The sequence below is a fragment of the Ursus americanus genome, chromosome 23 (genome assembly GCF_024610735.1).
Source record: "Ursus americanus isolate L20-20 chromosome 23, mUrsAme1.1.p, whole genome shotgun sequence".
NCBI classification, from domain to species: domain Eukaryota; kingdom Metazoa; phylum Chordata; class Mammalia; order Carnivora; family Ursidae; genus Ursus; species Ursus americanus.
In genome coordinates, this window is record NC_142149.1 from 42,196,328 (window position 1) to 42,219,832 (window position 23,505).

A 23,505-nucleotide genomic window follows, 5' to 3' on the forward strand; every position below is an offset into this window, starting at 1 on the left:
GATTTGTTTATTTATTTGAGAAAGAAGCGCGAGCTTGAGTGAGGGGAGGAACAGAGGGAGAGAATCTTCAAGCAGACTCCCTGCTGAGCTCAGAGCCTGGCGGGTGGGGGGCGGGGCTCTATCCCACTACACTGAGATCGTGACCTGAGCCAAAATCAAGAGTCAGACACTCAACTGACCGAATCACCCAGACGCCCCTTGCCCATTTTCAATTGAGTTATTTTTCTTTTTCTTGTTGAGTTGTATGTATATATATATATATATATTACGTATTCTAAATACAAATCCCTTATCAGGAATCTGGTTTGCGCCTAGTTTCTCCCATTCTGTGGGTTGTCTTTCTATTTCCTTGATAGTATCCTTTGAAGCTCAAAGGTTTTTAATTTTGAAGAAGTATGATTTACCTATTTTTTCCCTGTCACTTTGCTTCTGATGTCATATCTAAGACAACATCGTCTACTCCAAGATCACGAAGATTTCCTCCTAGGTTTTCTTTTAAGAGTTTTACAGTTTTAGCTCTAACATTTAGGTCAAAGATCCATTTGGAGTTAATTTTTTACCTACAGTGTGAGATCGCAGTCCACATTCATTCGTTTGTATAGGGATATCTAGTTGCCTGGGCAGCATTTGTGGAAAAGACCAATTTTTCTTCATTGAATGGTCTTGGCATCCTTGCCAAAAATCAATTGACCAACAACGGGAAGGTTTCTTTCTGAACACTCAGTTCCATTTCCTTGATCTATTTGTGTCTATCCTCATGCTATCACCACACTATTTTGATGACTTTTTTTTTTTTTTTAAGATTTTATCTGTTGGGACACCTGGGTGGTTCAGTCAGTTAAGTGTCTGCCTTTGGCTCGGGTCATGAGAGCCCCACATCAGACTTCTTGCTCAGTGGGGAGTCTTCTTCTCCTCTGCCTGCTGCTTCCCCTGCTTGTGCTTGCTCGCTCTCTCTCTGTCTGTGACAAATGAATAACTAAAATCTTTAAAAAAAGATTTTATTTATTTGAGATAGAGAGAGTAAGAGAGAGTGAGCACAAGCTGGGGTGGGGGCAGAGGGAGAGGGAGAAGCAGACTCCCCACTGAGCAAGGAGCCTGATGTGGGGCTCGATCCCAGGACCCCGGGGCCACAACCCAAACGGAAGGCAGCCACTCAACCAACTGAGCGACCCAGGCACCCCTCAACAGGTGTATTTGTAATTGTTATAAAGTTGAACTGCTGAAACATGTTCCCAAAACAAATTTTGACTTGCATTAATGCTTTATGTCCCTGCCTTTCTATTAAAAATTCACACACACACACACACACAAATGGAAAAAATGCCAATACCTGATTTCTGCTCCCTATTTTTCCACTTGCAAGCCTATACTTAAGTAACTTTTGACCCCATGGGAAAAAGATATCTAATATTCAGAACTACCAATAACAGGAAGAAGAGATTTTTTTTAAATAATAAAATGTTTTTCATCATAGTGGATTCCTTTTTTTTAAAATTAATTAATTTATTTGAGAGAGAGAGAGAGCACATGGGGAGGGGCAGAGGGAGGGAAGCTTCAAGCAGACTCCCCAACAAGCAACCAGGGCCTGACTCCAGGCTCTATCCCATGACCCATGAGTTCATGACCCCAGCTGAAACCAAGAGTAGGAAGCTTAATTGACTGAGCCACCAGGCGCCCCCATTGTAGTGGATTCTTTTTTTTTTTTTTTAGATTTTATTTATTTGTTTGAGAGAGAGAGAGCACAAGTGGGGTGAGGAGCAGAGGGAGAGTGACAAGCAGACTTCATGCTGAGCACAGAACCCTACGTGGGGCTTGATCCCATGACGCTGAGATCATGATCTGAGTTGAAATCAAGAGTCGGATCCTTAACCAACTGAGCCACCCAGTTGCCCCCCCATCATAGTGGATTCTTAAGCACGTTCTCCACATATGCCAGATGCTAGGTGGATGTCTTTTGGCATAATCGTTATACGTTTGGCATGGATAGTACACAGGTTTGTCTTCAAAGAGGCCCAACAGATAGGCCTCGCTTGCTTCCTGCAAAGCACCAATAGCTACACTCTGGAAAGGCAGATCTGTTTTGAAGTCCTGAGCAATTTCTCACACCAGACTCTGGAAAGGAAGTTTGTGGCTCAGAAGTTCAGGGGACTTCTAACAACATCTAATTTCACAGAGCACCCCAGTCCCAGGCCTGTACCGATGAGGTTTCTTTGCCCGTCCAGTAGAGGGCGCATTCTTGCGAGCGACTTCTGTAGCCAGTTGCTTCCCCAGTGCTTTCCCACAGGTCCATTTGCAGGCGGTCTGCTTTAAGACCTCCTTACTTACCCCCTTCTCCTTGGGCTGGGCTTGGCAAGACAGAAGCGGCCTTGGCATTAGTGAGGGACAGTGGCGAGGAGGCCTGAGCTACTAGTTCTTTTTAAAACTTTTGGGCAATATGGTGCCTGGGGATAGAGGCAATGAAAATGCAAATTTAATCATCGCTCAGTCAGTGTTCTTAGCTGCCAGCAACAGAAACTAACTCTAGGTGATTCAAGCACGAAAGAAAACTTGCTAAAGCAATATTGCTGGGACTGAAGGAGAAACAGGCTCTGAAAATTGTCAGAACAAGGGGTGTGCCAGCAGTGACCAGGACCACAGCCTATATATTACTATCGATCAGTCCGGGAAGAAGCTGTGATTACAACTGCTGGACCACTGAATGCCGCAGGTGGGACCGTGTTCCCCAGAGGCCCTGGACCCTGCCCCAACCGCTAAAACCGTAGCCCCTGCGAATGGATATTGCTGCCACCAGGGACCACAGCCAGTTCCTGATTCTCTGTGTCACTTGCTCGCAGTCCAAAGTTGGAGAAAGGACGGTGCAAGATCACGTCTGTACTTGCCTCTCATACCCAGTGACGCTTCCCGGCCTGCCTTTGGAATAAGACTGGGGCCGGTCAAGGGTGCAGCAATCTGGTTGGAAGGAGGTCTGGTGTTCTATTTGCATTTACAACATTTACAAATTGTGTTTCCTTAGACTGTATTTATTTGGGGTGGCTTTGGGCATATAATGGAAATTATGGAGAGGCTGGTGATGGTAGAACTCTTCCACAAGTCACCCCTTGGCATATGTAATTCAGACGTACCGAGGTTTAAATCCTGGCTGAGCCACTTAATTTAGTTACGGAGCTTAGGAAAATTACTTGAGTTTTCTGAGTCTCGTTTCTTTATTTATTTATTTATTTATTTATTTATTTATTTATTTATTTAAGATTTTATCTATTTATTTGACACAGAGAGAGACAGCCAGCGAGAGAGGGAACACAAGCAGGGGGAGTGGGAGAGGAAGAAGCAGGCTCCCAGCGGAGGAGCCTGATGTGGGGCTCCATCCCAGAACTCCGGGATCACGCCCTGAGCCAAAGGCAGATGTTTAACAACTGAGCCACCCAGGCGCCCCCCCTTTTTTTTAATAGATATTTTTTAAAATTATTTATTTATTTGTTTATTTGGGGGGGAGAAGAGGGAGAGAGCACGGAAGGAGAGGGAGTGGGAGAAGCAGACTTCCCGCTGAGCAAGGTGTCCAATGCAGGACTCAATTCCAGGACCCTGGGATCCGGACCTGAGCCAAAGGCAGATGCTTAACCGACTGAGCCACCCAGGCGTCCTGAGCCTCGTTTTCCTTATCCCAAAAATGAAGACATAGTAGTACTTTTTTATGGGTTACTGTGGGAGTTAGAACATAAAGTGAATAAGACAGGTTTGAGTATGGAAACGTTAAGAACTGGGGCCTCTTCATATTCTTGGTTCAGTCTGTTTCTTGGCTTTTCTCTTGGTGTCAGCAACAGCCCGTTTTTCACTCTAGCTTTTGAACCATATCTGGCTCCTAGGCTTTTGTATTCCAGCTCCCAACCAATGCCAGTGTTTCTGAACTTGAGTGTCTGGTCAACTCAGAAGCAGCATTGCCTCCTGTTGAACTTGGTATTGGACTTGTAGTCCTGGCCGTGTTATTGGCTGAAAGCTGTCAGGCTTAGAAATGCCTCTCCATCCCTTCCACAATTAGCCATGGCACATTGGTAGGAGACAGGGCAGAAAAATCAGGTGTTGTAAGCACAGGCTCTGGAGTTAGACTGGGTAAAATGAAACCCACCCATCTCCATCACTTAATTAGGTATCAACTTTGGAGAGGTCATATAATCTCTCTGTTTCTTCTTCTGTAAAATGGGGATAATGGTATTATTATTTCATAGAGTTATGATGACTAAATAAATATATTTATTAGAACAATACCAGGCCAGGAGCAAGCTCTGTAGTACTTATTATTTTATTTTATTTTATTTTATTTTATTTTATTTTATTTTATTTTATTTTATTTATTTTTTAAGTCTGAGACTCAAACCTAAGCACTGAGGAATGAGGACACAAGGCAGGAAAATTATAACTGGCAACTAAGATGCCAAGGTCAGACTGTGCCCAGCAGAAAGACTGGCTCAGGCCGAACAGTGAGTCGCTGGCGTTGGCCTCCTGGCAGAATGACAGGATCAGAGCGATGCTTTACAACAGCGGTTTCCAGACGGGGATGTGTGCTCCTTCCTGGGGATACATTAGATGCTACCCTGGGATACAGAAAAAATATACTATAATTTCTATTTATTTTTCTTTAAAAAAATGAAACTTTTCTGAAATCTAATGTATGGATTGATGCTGGCAGCGACACTTGTCGTACAGGAGTTAAGTGTCATAAATAGTAAGAGAAGTCTCCAGAAAGGAACTTGTGTGCACTAGGGTATCATGGTTAAGGCCATTTGTATAAAAAACAAAACCAAAAACCCCCAAGCCTTTTAAGTAGTAGAATCTGGGTTGTTGTGGTTGTTTAGAAAGTTGCATGCCCAAGGTGGGGCTCAAACTCACAACCCCAAGATCGAGAGTGGCGTGCTCCACAGACTGAGCCAGCCGGGCGCCCCTAAGTAGTAGAATTTTTATAACATTGTATAATGAGATAGGGAGACTTCGTCAGACAGGTTCATAGGTCATTTTGGGGTAGAGGACTTAAAAGAATTGCCAGTTTAGAGATGAATTACAGAGGTGCCTGGGTGGCTCGTTAGGTTAAGCATCCGGCTCTTGATTTCACCTCAGGTCATGGTATCGGGGTTGTGAGATGGAGCCCCGCGTCGGGCTCCGTGTTGGGTGTGGAGTCTGCTTAAGATTCTTTCTCTCCCTCTCCCTCTGCCCCTACCCCTACTGGCACATGTGTGTGCACTCTCTCCCTCTCTCTCTAAAAAAAAGATGAATTGCACATTTTGTTCTTTTACAAAAAGACTAGTATTCCAAAATTCCTGACCTTTTCTCTTATGCCAAGTGACTTTCGGTACTATGCTACCTAGCAGATATTAAAATAATAAATACATTTAGACACTATCTTTAAAGAAAAGGTGGTGCAATGTGAATTGAGAGACCATTTTGAAAAGGGATGCTTGCAAATATTTCCATTGTTATTCCTGAAATACTGTCTCATCACCTAGGAAACATTTGAATCTTCATGCTTAAAAAATTTTGGAAACAAAGTCCTCTAATCTATTCATATTCCAGACATAGGTTTATAGTATCTTTAACTGACTTGCAAGAATAACTCTTAGACATCAGTAAATTTATTGGCTGCATTTTGATAAAAAGTTGCATAATTGGTGGATAAAAATGAATATTAGGATTTAGTAATGCATTTTTGGTGCATTTTAATACTACATTACTTTGTGAGTATCTTTTTTTCAGCTATGATGATGAATAAAAGCTTTTTTCAAAATAAACCGAAGTTGAAACATATTTGTGAATCTCTGAGTCACAAATTATTAAACCAACATTCAAACAAAAACAGTGAAATTTATTCGGGTATAGAGAGAACAAAAACGTTTTGTATCTCTGACAAGTCAAATAAAAATATAAATAAAAATATTCATTTCCTCTCTATTTCCTTTTAATTTGTAGTCTTGTGCACATTTTTTTTTAAGATTTTACTTATTTATTCGACAGAGATAGAGACAGCCAGCGAGAGAGGGAACACAAGCAGGGGGAGTGGGAGAGGAAGAAGCAGGCTCCCAGCGGAGGAGCCTGATGTGGGGCTCGATCCCATAACGCCGGGATCACGCCCTGAGCCGAAGGCAGGCGCTTAACTGCTGTGCCACCCAGGCGCCCCATCTTGTGCACACTTTACCATGTTCATCTACCTTTAGTCATATGCGTACATTACTTAGAAATACATAAATAGGGGCACCTGGGTGGCACAGTGGTTAAGCGTCTGCCTTCTGCTCAGGTCATGATCCCAGATCGAGCCCCGCGTCAGGCTCCCTGCTCAGCGGGGAGTCTGCTTCTCCCTCTCCCTCTGCCCCTCCCCCTGCTTGTGCTCTCTCTCTCTCTCTCTCTCTCTGTGTCAAATAAATAAATAAAATATTTTAAAAAAATCCACCATTTAAAAAAAAATAGAAAGCAAGGAGAGGGAGGTATCAATGACTAAACTGAGGAAGAAAAAGTTGTTGGGGTGTAAAACAATGAATTTCATTTTAAACATGTTGAACTTGAGTGCCTTTTGGGACCTTAAGAGAGAAGATCAAAGGAGCAGTTGAAAAAAAGAGAGTGGGTGACAGTGGCTAAAAACAACTTTCCAGTCCATATGTTTTACAGTTCTAACATATTGCTGTACAGATAATATGCATTCACGGGAGCCAACGGATTTGACTTCTTAAAATACGAGTACCTTTAGACGCACACACATCTCTTCTTCTCCTTCAGGACTTCCCACTGTAGTAGAAGATGGGTGAGAGAGGTAATCTGGAGGCTTAAAGTGGAGGCACCGCTCTGGGAAACTCGGATTCCAAACCCTCTCTATCACTGACCAGTAAGGCAACTCTGGGGACTTATTTAGTCTTAAGACTTAGTCCTGCCATTATTAAATGATGGCCTAACAATAATTATTTTATATCATTATTGTGCTAATTGAATGAGCCGCATAAAGTACTTGTGTCCTTGCCTTGTACCGTTTTTAAGCATTATTTAAGCATTAAATGAAAATTGGTTCTAATTATTGTCTGGTCTCTGTAGCTCTTGGAAAACAAATTGGCTGCTGGGTTATCTTTTATCTCAGCCTACTGCATCAGAGACTACACATTCACGTGCTTATAAAGCCTGGGCCTTGTGTTAGATCTGTCCCCAAGCAGATGTCGTTTTCTCCCCTTCGATATTTCTATAGACAGCAGCACCCATGTAGCACATGTTTGGTTTTTTTCTAATATTTCATATAAAAACTATATATTCACATTCACATGCACACACACACATATGCACACAATTCCCACACACACTAAAGACCATCCACAAAGTTTTTGGTATCTGAGACCTGAACTGAGAAAGAACATTCAAATTCCCATATTTGGATCATACCTATAATTATGATGATTATCCTTATGTTATAGACTGGATGTTTGTGTCTCCCCAAAATTCATATGTTGAAATCCTCACCCCCCAATGTGATGGCATTAGGAGGTGGGGCCTGTGGGAGATGATAAGGTCTTGAGGACAGAGTTCTTATGAATGGGATTAGTGCCTTTATAAAAGAGACCCCCCAGAGTTCTCTTGCCCCTTCCGTCGCGTGAGGGCACAGTGAGAAGACATTTATGAATCAGGAAATGGACTTTCACCAGACGCTGAATCTGCCGGCACCTTGATCTTGGACTTCTAGCCTCCAGAACTGAGAGAAATAATTTTCTGTCTGTAAGCCACCCAGTTGATGGTATTTTTGCTACAGCAGCTCAAACTTAGACATTTTACATCTATATAGAATTTTGCAGTCATAGAAATGATACGCATTGAGAAAAGACAACAGAAATCCACCATGTATATACTTGGTGTCCCTGAAGTAGAGAGCTGAGCAAATCGAGAAGAAAAATATTCAAATAGAAAAGTAGTTTCCTGAAATGAAGAACAGAATCTAAAAATTTAAATCCTACACTTGATGCAGAAAACATTAATACGAGAGGCATAAAAACATGACATAGTCACAGGAAATGACTAAATTTCATGAACAAGTGAATAATCCTACATACATCTAGGCAAAAAACACAAGTCATTTGTAATAGGAAGAGGTAAAGCTGGATTCAGACTTATTTGCAGCAACGGTCCATGCCAGAAAATGATAGAGCAATGTTTACAGTTTTAAGGAGAAATGAGTGTGACCCAGGAATTTTATACCCAGCCCAATTTCTCCCTGTGTGTGAAGGCAATCAACAAATAGTCTGACACACGGTCGGGGTTAGCTGAGGTAAGGCAATAGAGAAACACGTTTTATAGAAGCTCCTAATGATGAAGTCCAGCCGATTAAGACATTTCAGAATAAGAAGCTAAGGGAATGGGGGAAATGTGAGAAAACAGGACTAGTCATGGATTCCAATCTATGTCAATCTAGAAATAAAGCAAAACAATTACAGATCATTACAATATAGGTCCTCCATGTTTGAACAAAGAAGAAGAGCCAGCATGCCAAGTGAGGAGAACATCCGTGAGCTGGTGTGGCCCATCACAGGGTGTCAGAGCCTGAGTGGAGCAAGGAGGGCATCCCTGCAGAGGAGTAGTCCCACGCAGGGTAGGTGTCAGAGTCTGTGCAGGGTACTGGTGTTGGGGGGCTGCTCGGGTTGAGAAGTTGGAGCCCGTGCAGGGGTATCGACGTGACATGGTAGCGGCAGTGGCTGAGGGCAGGGTGTCAGAGTCTGAGCCAGATGGCAAAGGCGTCCGCGCGTGGAGATGACCTGGCAATGGTGTCAGAGCCCAAGTACGGTGAGGAGGGGAGCACAGACTGGCATGGAGTATGGGAGCTTGAGCATGGTGAAAGGGAATCGCCGTTGGAGGGCATAAAAAAGTGTCTTGTTCTTATTTGTGATTTTTCTGACACTGCGCGACTATTTCTAAAAATGTGCTTTACCATAGACTTTTTTCTGACATTGCAGCTACTTACGTGGGAGGAAACAACATAGAAAATGGTTTTAAGGTCTTATTTGATATGTATGTCTACAAATGCTAGGAGTATTATATTAATCACACGACACAGATTCCTTTCAACGGTGTCCTGCTTTTCTAATACGTAAATCCTTTTGGCTATATCATTAAGGAATTTCGGTATGCTAATTTAAAAAATATTTTAATGCCACTCGAAGAATATGAAGTGGGTAGACTGTAGACACCGAGACTTCCTGGACCACCTCACTTTGCAGTGCCCATTCACTTCTTTCCTTGGCAGGGGCACGAAGCTTAGTCAGTGTTCAGGCTCCCAGGATTTTCTGGGACTCCGCTGCAAAGGCTGAACCTTGAAACCAACTATACATTTCCTTGTGGTTTCACACTTGCTATATTGTTTTTCTCACCTCACCACCACCCAGACAAGCTCAGCCACCCTAGCTGCATCAACTTTGGGTCGTTTCACTTCCCGGCTGCTGGGAAACCGCAGCTGCCGGAGCTTTTGCTGGCTAAGCAGTGCCCCCCTTAAAAGCACGCACATTAGAACGTAGGTGCAGGGGAGTCACCAGTGTGGTATCCGGTGGCGTCAGGGGGAGGAGAGCCCTGTTCCCCCGGCTTTCTTCACTGTCATCTTCTGGTGAAGAGGTCTCTCTGGTCGTCTTTCAGTAGCTGTCTCTGGGACATTTTTGCATTACATTCTTCCATAGGAAAGAAAGCATGCTTTCGGGACGCTAGAGATGTCATATTGGATCAGAATAATGGTTTGCTGGGCTCGGGATTTCTGTCACAGGTGGCGCCGTGAAGCGTGCTTTGCAGTATCTACCAGCATCCGAACTCTGATCTCCCGATTGGTGCTAATCTGGGAAGTTTTGTTTGTTTTAATTCATCAGTAATGAAATAAAAAGAGTAAGAGTAATATGGGAGAACACACCCAAATGTCATTTTTGGGAAAGAACTGTTTTTTATCCTGAGGCTATATCCTTCTTACATTTCTTAACTTCAAAAATCTACCTCCTTTTATGAAATGCAGGGGATACTAGATGGCAGGTTAGAGCTCCTCGGTGTGCTTACTTGGCAAAGCAAAAGACAGACAACTTCATGGCAACCCATAGGCAGTCTTTTTTCAATACTCTTTTTTTTTTAAATTTTGGTAAAATACATATAACTTAAAAATTTACCATCTTACCAATTTCGAAGTATACGGTGCAATGACATTAAATACATTCACACTGTCGTGCAGCCTTCGCCACCATACATCTTCAGAACTCTCTGTATTTTGCAAACTGAAATTCTGTCCCCATTTAAGAGTAACTCCCATTCCCTCTCCCCTCCCCCTCGGTAACCATCATTCTACTTCCTGTCTCTATGCATTTGACTCTGGGGACCTCATCTAAGTAGAATCATATAGTGTTTGTCCTTTTGTGACTGGCTTGATTTCAGTCAGCATGATGTCCTCAAGGTTCATCCGTGTTGTAGCATGTGTCAGAATTCCCTTCCCTTATAGGGCTAGAAAATCTTCCATTCTGTGTATATACCATATTTTATTTATCCATTCTTCTTTTTTTTTTTAAAGATTTTATTTATTTATTCGACAGAGATAGAGACAGCCGGCGAGAGAGGGGAGTGGGAGAGGAAGAAGCAGGCTCATAGCAGAGGAGCCTGATGTGGGGCTCGATCCCATAACGCTGGGATCACGCCCTGAGCCGAAGGCAGACGCTTAACCGCTGTGCCACCCAGGCGTCCCTATCCATTCTTCTGTCAATGGACACTTGGCTTGCTTTCACCTTTTGGCTACTGTGAATAATGCCGCTGTGAACAAGGTCTACAAAGATTCTTTTAAAATATTGAGATATAATTTACATACAGCAAAATGCACAGATTTAAAGTGAACTGTTTGATGATGTTTGAAAAATATATTAATTAATGTAACTGCCACCCTAATCAAAACAGAGACTCTTTCTATTACCTCAGAAAGTTTCCTTGTGTCTCCTTCCACTCTCTCCTCTCCAACAACCACTGTTCTGACCTTTATCACCATAGATTCATCTTGCCTATTCCAGAACTTAAAATAACTGAAATTATACAGTGTGTACTTCTTCGTGTCTGGCTTCTTTTGCTCAGTGTGATGTTTTTGAGATCCAGCTACGCTGTAATTCATTCCCCTCTATTGCTAAGTGCTAGGCCGTTGTATGAATATACACAATTTGTTTATTCATTCTTATTTGGGTTGTTTCCAATTTGGGGCTCTCATAAAACTGCTATGAACAATCTTGCATATCTTTTTTTGTGGACATATATTTTCCAATTCTCTTGGATAAATGCCTAGACGTGGATTTGCTCTCATCAGAAAGGTATATGTGTAACTTTATTAGAAAATGCCTCAGGGGCGCCTGGGTGGCACAGCGGTTAAGCATCTGCCTTCGGCTCAGGGCGAGATCCCGGCGTTCTGGGATCGAGCCCCACATCAGGCTCCTCCGCTGGGAGCCTGCTTCTTCCTCTCCCACTCCCCCTGCTTGTGTTCCCTCTCTCGCTGGCTGTCTCTATCTCTGTCGAATAAATAAATAAAATCTTTAAAAAAAAAAAAAAAGAAAATGCCTCACAGCATTCCAAAGTGTTTTACTTTGTTTTATTTTTTACCATTTTACCTTGTACTCCCCGGCAATGTGTGAGAGTCCGAGAGTTTCCACAATTTTGCCTTCGGTATTGCCAGTTTTAGAAATTTTTCACCATCCTAGCTGGTGTGTGAAAGTCTTGTACAACTTTACATCAATCCCCCAGGCAATCAGTTTCAAGGAATATTCCAGTTTAGCTTTGCTAGGCTGGGACTCTTTGGATAAAAGTTAAAGAAATACAGCTTACACTAGTTTAAATGGAAAGCAGTCTTTATTGCCTCCTCAAGCTAACCATGGGGGGACCTCCCAGGAGTGACGGAAACTACACACAGGTCACTCTCTGCCTCTATTCGCATGTTGGCTTCATTCTCAAAATTCATTTGTCCCCGCTAAATTGGAACTTTGTCTTCAGCAAGTCTAGGCTTTCACTCATACAGTATTCTTACCGAACAGAGAAGAAATCACCTTCCCATTAGTTTCAGTTAGAAACTGATCATTCTAGCTTGGGGAACACGCCATCCCTGAACCAATCACCATATTTCTGCCAGAGCCCAGCCTGGGTTGTGTGCCAGTCTGGTAGCTGGAGAATGGAAAGACTATGGTTGGACCACCGCACCATACTATGTTTGGAATGGGGAAGCAGTTTCCAAAGCAGCAGAGTACTCTTTGAGGCAGGTGAAACAATACACGTCTATATATTCATCTTGATTTTTAAGAATGTTTATATTTCCATGAGATCCAAAAGTCTTGGAGCCCTTGTTCTTTACTTGACTGAAAACCACAAGTCAGAGAGATAGCCCAGACACTTCTAATCTCACTTAACTCGTTGCACATCTTTCGGCTCCGAGTTTATCTCACCATCCATGACTTAAGAACTGGGAGGGGACTGCCACATGAACAACATTCTGTTGGACCCAGTAGCCAAAATGCCATCTAGGCCCCCTAACAAACAACCTGCCCCACCTTGCTAACATGTCGACATTCTCTCTTCCTATATTCCCCTTTGGCTATTTCATCTGGCCTTTAGAACACAGCTCTAGTCAGCAAATCGTTGGCTTTTATTTCCTCTCCCATTGTCCAGCTTTTAACTTTGGAAACTTCTTTCTCTGCAGTTCCCAGGCTCCAAACCTAATTATTTTGGCTCTTAGAAGGCATCTCAGGAGCTCGCTTTTCCTTGCTGGCCTTGACCCCGTCCTAGGCTGCCTTCTGCCAGACCTGCTATCCACCAAGTCCTGCCCGGTTTAACATCATCCCCAAGCTTTAGTCTCTGGGTTCCACTGGTACCTGAGTTCAGCTTCGAGAAGTGACGTGGAATTCTGGTGCTCAAGGCTATGGTGAGGAAGGCCACCTCTGCTGAAGCCACATCTTTATCATCGGCATCATTTAACCTCCCAGGTTCTGTATTTCTAGATTGTGGTCAAGGTACGAAATGATTTAGAGGATGGGAGTCATTGGCGTTCTCAAAAACCTTCTCCACACCTTGAGGCACAACTATCAAAAGCTCATTCAGCATCCTGATACAAGAGACCGGTGGTTTTGTGGGATTTTGTCAACCAGCAGGCTGGTTCTTTTTCCAGAATACCAATTCCTCCTTGGTTGCCACCCCATCTTCCTTTCACTCATTAACAACCACGATGACCACCAGAAATTGGGGAAGAGAAGTGCGGTCCTGGAGGCCAGAAAAGCCAGAGTCATCCTTCCGGGAGCTTTTAAAGGGCAGGGAAAATGTCCATAGCTGGGTCACCCCTTCAGACACCAGCAGAGCAAGAACACCAGAATGAAAGCAAGAGAAACATTCATCTTTAATTAATGTAACCAGAAACCTTTCATCCTTAATTCTAGAAGGAAGCTATTTTGATTTGAGCACATATGTAAAGTTTGTGGCATTTTGAAAAATAAAATCTTATTTTGAATTTTCTTCTGGAAAGGGGACACCATACTCGCTTCAGTGCTTAAGGCCTCAGGGGGTTTTCTTAATCTGGTCTCCATTGTGGGCTTTTTTTTTTTTTTCCACTTCTGTATATTCAGAGCCTTGTCCTGGGTCTGGCCTGGAGACCGTGCTTAGTCAAGGTCTGTTGGATGAACTAATCGATGGATGGAACATCTGCAGAACAGAATACAGTGCTGGGAAGGAGGCAAAGATGAGAGTGAGGGGTGGCATGGTGTTGGGAAGCAGCATTTGGGAACCTGATGGGAACATCTGCTCTGGCACCCTTCGAGATTTGCCATAATTTCCACTCATTCTGTCTTAGCTTTTGTTGCATCGGTTCACCCTATTTTATCTGGCTTCATTATCTGTTTGTCCCTTTCTTTGGGTGCTATGAAAAGTGTTTCCCTTCTCTAGTGAGCCTATGAGCTAGTAATGGCTTCTTACAAGGGTCATTTTGCAAATCCACTGCCTTGTTCTGTGTCCCCGGCACTCAGGGTCTCCTGGGAGCATTGGCTCCTGTGTGGGCTTGCGGCATTTCAGTAGCTGCTTTCTCCTTATAGCTCCTTCTATTCCCTTGCACCATTTCCACCCAGACCTATAACAGAAAGATGACTGCAGACTGTTCCCATAAATAGCATCAATCTCTTCACCTTCTGGAGCTTTATCGTGTGCTCTTGAGATGGAGTCCAGCTGGCTGTGTGTGAATGTGCGTTATTTGTGCCAATTCACTCTCGGCATGTATTTTCATCAAAATTAGAGGCTGAAATTGCTGGCTGCCAGAGCATCCCTGGTAACTGAATACTTTTCTGGTTAGGGGGTGTGTGTTGTGCTCTGGGGTCTTTATGCAAGAGTGCACGGTCTCAGTTACTTGCTCTTTTTTTGGAGGATGTCTTTGGATCTGGGCATTTCTAACCACATCTGGGCAAGAGAGCGCTTGGTCCCGTTTGAGTGCGTGGCTAGAATCAAGGGCCAGACTTGGGCAAACCTGTCAAATAGGTACAAGGTATTATTCGAATCAAACGAGGCTCTGTTTAGCCCTGTCTCAGCACAGAATCACATCGAAAAGAAATCCAAATCCAACTCCCATGAAAGCCATGAAAAGTATAGCGTGGCGAACTTTACACCTGCTGTACGATGTACCGTACCATTACAGAGCGCACTTCCTCCCTCCTAGAGTCTCACTTCTTAAGAGCTTCCTCCAATTTTCCTTTTTTCTCTGAGACTCTCCACCCTCATACATGCCCTTTATTACACTCTCCACTCTTAGGGGATGCAGGGCGCTAGCATCTTTTTAAAATTTTAACTGAGGCACAAGGCACATAACATAAAATTAATTATTTTATTTTATCACTTTTTAAGTAGGCTCCAGGACCAGCATGGAGCCCAGTATGGGGCCTGAACTCATAACCCTGAGATCAAGACCTGAACGGAGATCAAGAGTCGGAGGCTTAACCAACTGAGTCATGCCAGCACCCTTAAAATTAATCATTTTAGGGTGCACAATTCTTCCTTAAAAAAAAGATCTTATTTATTTATTTGGGAGAGAGAGAGACAGAGACAGAGAGAACACGAGCAGGGGGAGAGGGAGAGGAGGAAGCAGACTCCCTACTGAGTGGGGAGTCCAACATAGGCCGTTCCCAGGACCCCGAGATCATGACCTGAGCCAAAGTCAGACACTTACCCAACTGAGCCACCCAGGTGCCCCTAAAGCACACAGTTCAATGACATTTAGGACATTCACAGTGTTGTGGTACCATCAGTTTTATCTAGTTCCACAATATTTTCATCACCCCTAAAGGAAACCCTATCTCCGTCAGGCAGCCATCCCCCATTCCCCTTACACTTGTGCTTATCACTTGTCCTTCTAAGTTCCCTAGGTGATTCTAAAGGGTAACCAGAGTTGAGAGCCATCAGCTCAAACAATCCTGTCTTTCCTGAGGCTTTCTTTGCTGACTCTTCACCCCGGCAGACTAAGCAGCCAGCCAACCCAAAGATCCTCCGTAGAAATGTGGGGGCAAAGTCTGTTTTTGGCTCCAGTCACATGGCAACCCTATTCTTTTTTTAGGATTTCTCTCCTTCTCCTGTCCCACCCACCTATAACCCACTCTCATGGGCCCAGCTCTCAAGCAGCTGTTAGCCAAGTCCTCTCTAAGGTAAGAATCCCCACCTTCCCTCCCCATCCTTGGTCTCAGCTAAGATTGCAAGACCCCTGCATGCCTATGAATTGAGAGAAAAGCCTTTTGGTCTCTGAGGAACCCCTCTCGAATGGTACATTTCAGGCACTAGACATACAGGGAGCGGGAAGGACTGTTTGGGGATCTAAGTAGAGCCTTTCCCAGTTTCTCCATTACCTATGAACGAGGTGTGTACTGAAAAACTGGCTGGAAGTAGTGTGGTCCTTGGCACCAGTTACTTATCTCTCAGAGCCTGTGTTCTCACCAGAAAAATGAGGAGGATGAAACTGACCCCAGGAGAGCCCGGTGGCTCAGTCAGTTAAGCGTCTGTTTTCGGCTCAGGTCATGATCTCAGGGTCCTGGGATTGAGCTCAACGTCATAGTCCTCCTCGTTGTCATCATTGGCTCCCTGCTCAGCGGGGAGTCTGCCTCTCTCTCTCTCTCTCCCTCTGCCCCCCACCCCCGCTCGTGCTCTCTCTCTGTCACTCTCTCAAATAAAAATATTCTTAAAAAAAAAAAACTGACCTCAAATGGTTGTGTTTCACTAGGTTGCAGCCACAGAAACTGCTTCTGGTTGAAGATGATTTTATTAAAAGGATATTGGTTGGTTCGTGGAATTTCCAGGAGGATTGGAAAATCCGAGATTCTCCCTGGAGAGTACCAATGCCCCAGAGCAAGCAGCAGAACTTGGGGAACTGCTCGTACTGCCACCAAGTACTGTCCACTCAGCTTAACCTGCCACTGCCACTGCTGCTCCGAGTGGGGTGTCCCGTTTGCTCCGGCGCGTGGGAACTAAAGGTTGTTACCATAGTCACTCCACTACAGCCAAAATGAATCTCCCACAGTCTCTGCCTCTGTGTCACAATTCGAAGTTGGTCACAGGTTCATCTGCTTGGGCAAACCCAGGCTGTGTGCCCACGTCCTGGACAGCAAGCACCTGGCACGTTCAGCCTGTAGAGCAGGAGAAGGTCCCGCCTCCCACCAAGACTCATAAGGTGCGATTCCCCAAAAGAAGAGACGGGGTCTGGATGCTGGACAGCCAGAAATGAGGACAAATGTTCCTCTTCAAATTGTGGGGATGAGCAGGAGACGCTATGGAAAGCATGTTGTAAGCTCCAACGCCCACACAGGTGCTAGTTATGAGCACAGTGTACATTTCACGTACGTCTTACTTCTTCCACTGTGTTGCTTAATTCACTGCATTGCAGCACTTCCTCTTCCTCCTTCCTTTCTTCTTCCTTCTGTCTCATACACAGTTACGTGCTCCCCCTCCCCCAGGACAGGGCACAGAGAGATAACTCATAAATGTTGAGTGAATAAAATGTTCTGGTGCTAGTATGGTGACGCAGGTTGGTATAGATTGGTTGTCTTCCCAGCTTCCATTCACCACTTACCTTTTACTGTATTGCCCGATTTCCATTTGGGGATCTGGGCAATTCCTGGGATCAGATTCCATCTGGGGCCCCAGGCATGGAGTTCATATCCCAAGCTAACCCAATCAGTATACTCCATCTCGCCTCTAGTGACTGGTTCAGGGCTGGGGTGTGACCTGAGCTGATCCAGTCTAAATGAAACTCAGCAAAATTAATAGGACAAGGGCATCCTCGGTTTCTTGCTGAGTATGAATGAGAAAGCATGTGGTCTGGGGAGCTTCGGGCAGCCCCCTTGGGACCACAGAGGGAGACAAACTTAGAATAAAGTGAACATTGTAGAATGCAGGTGCGTGGTGACCATTTAGTCACAGGGTAAAGCTATGCCTGAATCCGGATTTCTCCTTCCGACTTCTCAGTTATATGAGCCAATAAATTCCATTTATTATTCAAGTTAGAACGAGTCAGGTTTTCTGATACGTGTAACTGAAAGTGTCTGATACTTGCTTCCCTCCTCTCTGCCTCATGAGAATAGACCTGCGGTCCGGTTGGTGCTGGCCGATAGTGAATTTTTTGGAAATACGGATCAAAATCGCTGCGGAAGCATCATGACTGGGCAGCAGCATGTCTATGCCCTAGAAACAGGCCTAACTGAAATGTAAAGAACAGGCCTACCTAACCAAGGTAAATTTTGAAAAAGATTTCAATCAACAGCTCTCATTTCTCTTTGGCCTGGAAAGATACAGACTCCAAGGAAGTAAGAGCAAACTCCATAAAAACGAAAACAAAAACCGGACAAACAACAAAAACGTAAAGCAAAATGTATTTCATCTAACTCACAGAGAGAAGTACTATGGGGTCACACCCTACCTGGCTGTCTTAAAGCAGGTTTTCTAGAAGCACAGTCTGAGACAGGGATTCTTGGACGAATGATTTATTGAGGAAGGGCCCTCAGGAGAAACCTACCAGGGATTAAAGGAAGCAAGATAGGGGAAGAAGCTCAGTAAAGATGAAACGACTCTTACTTAGCCTGATTCCACGGAAGCTCTGCGTCATAAATGGCTGCTAAGTGTGTCCCAGCCGGAGGCAAGGGACCCTGCATCTGTGAGATGGTAGGACGAGTGGAGCAGGGAGCGCGTACAGGCGGTGTGCGTAACTTGATAGGGGTTTCCGGCCAAAGCACCTGCTGTCAGCTAAGGAAAATCTTCCAGAAAAGGGTGCAGGTGTACCAGCAGCTAGGGGATGGATATGCCGGTTTGCTAAAGAGAATCTGGGCAGGGAACCAATAACACCTGCAAGAACTGATGTGTTCAAATCTTCCCTCAGAAATTTTCTTAATTCACCCACATTGAGGCTTCATTCCCTTTTTAAAAATTCCTCTTCAGAAATTAAATCGTTCTTGTGTTTTTGCTGCTTGGAACAACATCGGCAAATCTGTGAAAATTCTAATTGGATATCACTTCATGTTTTCATCATCCTCGTCTCCTATAGGCAACGTTCTGCCAGTTTCCCAAATTCTTCTTTAAGTGAATGTGTCTCTATGGCCCTCAGTGAATTCTTCCGTTTCTTCCTACACAGGCACGAACCATGCGTCTGGTCACCTGAAAAATGTGTTTCATTTCTTTGTTAATGATCACTAACCCCTTAACATTATTTCCACATTCTTTAAAGAGTTTTCACCAACATACATTTCTACCTCTGTTTTAGGCTTGGTTGCTTCTTTCTCTCAATCTTTCTCATTGTACGTTAGACGTGCACACAATATTCATACAGCTCTGAATGGCTTGTGTGCAATACGCCTCGGGGTGTGACGGCAGGAGCTCTGGAAAGATTTGCAGATAGGGCTGGAGCGTCTAGCGCTGGGACTGAGCTGGTCAGCAGCAGCTTAAGCCTAGAACCTTTTTAGGCTGCCCTGCTACCCCTCAGAGTTGCTGTGAGCATGAATAAGGTAACATACAGGAAAGCACCTGTAAGGCGATATTGACATGATATCTTTCAGATCCCAAATTTGCTTTCAGATGGTTGCTTTGGGCCAGAATGAGATGACTTAATCTCTTACTAGTGTTTCTTGGGCTGCAAGCTGCTAGGATTGGACATTCTCTTGCAGGGGTAACCAAGGGCAAGTGGTCACTTGTCTGGGTGAGTTAACACTAGGGGAACATGGGCATGAAACAAAATTCAAATGAAATGAAGAATGTAACTGTGCTCCAGTCTTCCCCTCGTCTACGTTTATCTTCTCAGGGGCCTCCCATTCCTTCAAGCTGGCTTTTCAGAACCCAACTCTTTGGACTCTGACTACACTTTTCAGGCTCCCAGACGATCTCCTCATCAAACAAACCAACCAACCCTTCTGTTCCACGTCCCATTAGCTTTCAGGTATAGAGGATGTGATAAAAAACAGCTGGTGCCTATTAAGGACCAATGACTGAAAACTATTATTACTCTCTATTTCTCTCTCCCAGTCTTTGAGATGATTATTTCACACCTTCCTCTCTTTTCTCAAACTTCTGACACCTACTATAACATCCTTACTCTTGGCTGATGGCCTCATTTCCCATTTCATTAAGAAAAGAGAAGCCATCAGAGAATATCCACCAGCTCTCCACACCTCGCCTACCCGCTTACTTGCACCTCCGCGCATGTATTCTGCGTGACTGCAGATCGAGAGTCTGTGCTCCTACCTGAGGCCAGCCCTTCCGCTGGTGGATTGGATCCGGGGCTCCAGCAATTCTCCACCCTCTGTTGCATCATCAGATTTCCCCTCTTTACTAGCTCATTCTCATTAGTACACAAACAACCTATAATTTCTCCCAACGTAAAAACAAAAACCAAACCCAAACCCAAAAAACTCTCTTGGCCTTGCGCCCACCTCCAGCTTAGTCCCAATTTTCTACTCTCCTTTATAACAGGACTCCTCAAAAGAATTATTTCACCAACTCCACTTCATTGTCTTCTAGTCTCTCTTGAACCCAGTCCATTCTGGTTTTTCCTGTACCACTCTGCCAGGACTGCTCTTATAAAGGTCACCAGGAACCTATGCATTGCTAAATCCAATGATCAATTCAATTTAGTCCTCATCTCAAAGAGATTTTCTTCTGCCTTCCTTGTCTTGAATCATGCAAGGCCATCTATCTGGTCACTCTCACTACTTGTCAAGCCATCTTTTTCTTCTTCTTCCCTCTTACCCATACAGTTGTTAAATCTTGTCAATCCAACCACCCAAACATCTTTCTAATTTATGTTCTCCTTTCCACCCTTGTAGAGCTTGCCCTACAGCTCTTGTGTGCATGGTAACTGCTCTTTATTTATTTATTTATTTATTTTTTAAGATTTAATTTGTTTATTTGACAGAGAGAGAGGCATCAAGAGAGGGAACACAAGCAGGGGGAGTGCGAGAGGGAGAAGCAGGCTTCCTGCTGAGCAGGGAGCCCGATGATGCGGGGCTTGATCCCAGAACGCTGGGATCATGACCTGAGTCAAAGGCAGACGCTTAACAACTGAGCCACCCAGGCGCCCCAGGTAACTGCTCTTTAGCCCGCCCCACACGGCCCCAGCAATTCTCTTGCTAGAACAAAGATGTAATCCACACCACTCCCCTCATAAACGGCTCTGTAAGGTTCCCATTTGCTGTGCAATAAAGCAAAACCCCCCTCAGCATAGTACTGAAGTCCTTTTACCATCTGGCACCATCCTGCCATCCTGCCTTTTACCATCTGGCAGCTATGACTTCTGCTCCTCTCAACACATCTTATATTCTAGCCATCGTTCATAACCTGCCTCTGTCTCTCTACCCTTGCTGGTCCCTCTGCCTGGAGTGCTCCTTTCTCCATCTTTTTCCCCATATGAGAATTCTTATTACTATTAAAAATAATGATTTCTGAAAGCTTATAATATGCAAAATATGATATAAATATTATACATGTATTATCTCATTTAATTATCAGAAAACTGAAATAACTTTCCCAAGTTAAAACAGCTAGGAAATGGTTGATCTAGGATTTCAACTAGGTTCATGATCTGACAGTATTGGTGAAAATTGCTCTGATTCATCACAATTAGTTGCCTTTTCCTGTGTTCCAATAGCAGGGTTTTTGTTGTTATTTGTTTTCAGTTCACTATCCAAAAACAGTTTTATTACAGAGATTAAACATACAGACTCTGAAGCCAGATTCCCCGGGTTTGAGCCTTAGATCTGTGGCTTGCCAGCTGTGAGACCTTGTGCCTTAGTCTTTTTATCTTTGAAATGGGAATGATAATTGTGAGGATTAAATGCATCAGCTAACAGAAAGGGTTTAGCACAGTGCCTTTGCATAGCTCTGGCCCTTCGGACACATCCTGTCCCGTCTACGTTCTATCTCCCTCACTAGACTCTGGCCTCCTGGGAGAGGAGAATCTCTCATTCATCTTCCAGTCCTCCTGCGCCAGCAAGGCAGACCTTTCAGTAGAGCAGGTGCTCCAGAAACACCTATCAAACCGAATTTGTAAGTCTATGGGTGTTTGTGCCAGATGATGTGACATTTACAAGCTCATGGCCTGTGCTGTACTTCAATTACCTTCAAGTCTTTTAAAGACAGTGGTTACCAAAGTCAACAAGGCCATCCAACAGCTCTGCCTTGTTTTGAAAAGTCCGGGTCTTTACTGCTCTGCTTCCGTGAACAGGAAGCCTTTTCACCTTCAAGCTTGTCTTAAGTGCCTTCATTTGTGAGGCCAATACTTTCCTTGTGGGGGAGGAGGAAAGGAACATCTGTCACGAGGTTCAAGACTTCTCCGGGACAGCTAGAGGTATGTAGTTGGTTTCCCCTCCAGGGAGCAGGGACCAGGGTCAGGTTTCACTTCTAGCCACTGGCACGGTGTACCTGCTTAGACTGGAGGCTCCAGACCTGTAAGGGATCTGAGGACTCCTGGGAGGTCTCTGGCTCAAGTTACATCACATTGTTTCACTGCCCTCAAGCTTGTTTATTTACATTTCAAGGCTGCCTCGTTAGGTGAGGCTGCGGGAGTGAGGTGGCCGGAAGAGGTTTCAAAGGAGAGTGAAAATGGTAGAAAAGGAAATATTTGATTAGAGGTTAACATGTCCCCTGGGGCTTCTTTGATTTGGATTATTCTAAAAGAGTAACGTGTAATGATTAAGCGCTCCCCAGGGGGAAGTGGTCTCGGTACAGAGTGGGGGCTTCTGTTCCTGATGAGTTGCAGCTGCTGTGTGTGTGGACTAAACCAAGTGGGGAGTGGAGGAGAAAGAGGCACTCGCGGCACCAGCCACAGTGACTGTGCTTAACTCATCCTCTTCACCTAAGCCTGCGCTTTCTTCCGTCCTGTATCTTGGTGAACCCCTGCAAGTGCTTAGGCTGTAACTTGGAGTCAGCCTACACTCGTCTGTCTCTGCCGTCAGATCCTGAATACTTTCTCTCCAGAAGGTCTTTCAAATCCATTTCCTTCTCTCCGCTTCCACTGGCATCGCCTTTGAAGGTTAAGAGCTTCGTCATGTCTTCTTGGAATATATCTTCCTTACGGTTTTCACGGTCTTAAGTCTTCGGACTTCCACTGCATTCCATTAATGTCAAGCGGATTTTTCAAAATTAAAATCCATCTAGTTCAGAATCCATCAGTGGCTCTCCATGGTCTTCTGTATTAAATGCTCCCCAGAGCCTGGCTTGTGAGGCTTTTTGGGATCTGGTCCTGCTTCTCTGGCTTATGTCCTGTCAGGTCACCTCCACGCCTGGAGCGCCTTCACATCAGTAATCTTGATCTGCATGCAGTCCTCAGAACACGCAGTATCCGCTCTCAAGCCTTGCAGCTCTCCGTGCTCGCTCCCCCTCCTCCCAGAATCCCTCGTCTTCCCTTCAGCTTCTCTTCTTTTCTCCTGCTCGGGTTGAATGAGGTTTCCCTCACGGGAATGTCTCTATCACAAACTGTATCTGATCTCTGTCTTACCAGCATCTAGCTCTGGCATACAGTAGCTACTCAATAAATATTTGACAGAGAAATGAATGAACTCTTTACTGGTCATATTAGGGTTCAATCATAGTTCAGGGAAGGAGCCTTGAAATGCCCGGCTCTGAGAGAAGGAAATACCACAGTTATTGCAATTATGTTGTTAGATGGGCAAACTTTCACACTTGATAAAAGAATTGTGAGGTTTTGTGTTTCTTCAAGGTAAAGTGACTGAAGCTTATTTTAAAAACCCGTTTAAAAGGCCTCGTCTCTAGATGATAAAAACCGTAGTTGCCAACTTTGGCAAAACATTGAGGAGTTCAGGAATAATACTCACCAAGCAAGTGTTTCCAGAAATGTCATACCTGCTGCTTTAAGAATGTCATTCTAAGGCCACTGTTAAACAAATAACTCTTTCAGGAGAGTTGTGAGAGGTGAGAAGGTGGACTATGAAATGAAATCTGCCGACAGAGGGCTGAGACCAGCACATACAAGAATTAGTGGCAGTGAAATAACCT

The 23,505-nt window shown here is 44.3% G+C and overlaps 1 pseudogene; it reads right to left on the minus strand.

The window, feature by feature from the left end:
• Window positions 1-1,910: 1,910 nt before the first annotated feature.
• LOC123777145 (histone H3.3A-like) lies at window positions 1,911-2,373 on the minus strand (annotated as a pseudogene).
• Between the last annotated feature and the right edge of the window lie 21,132 nt (window positions 2,374-23,505).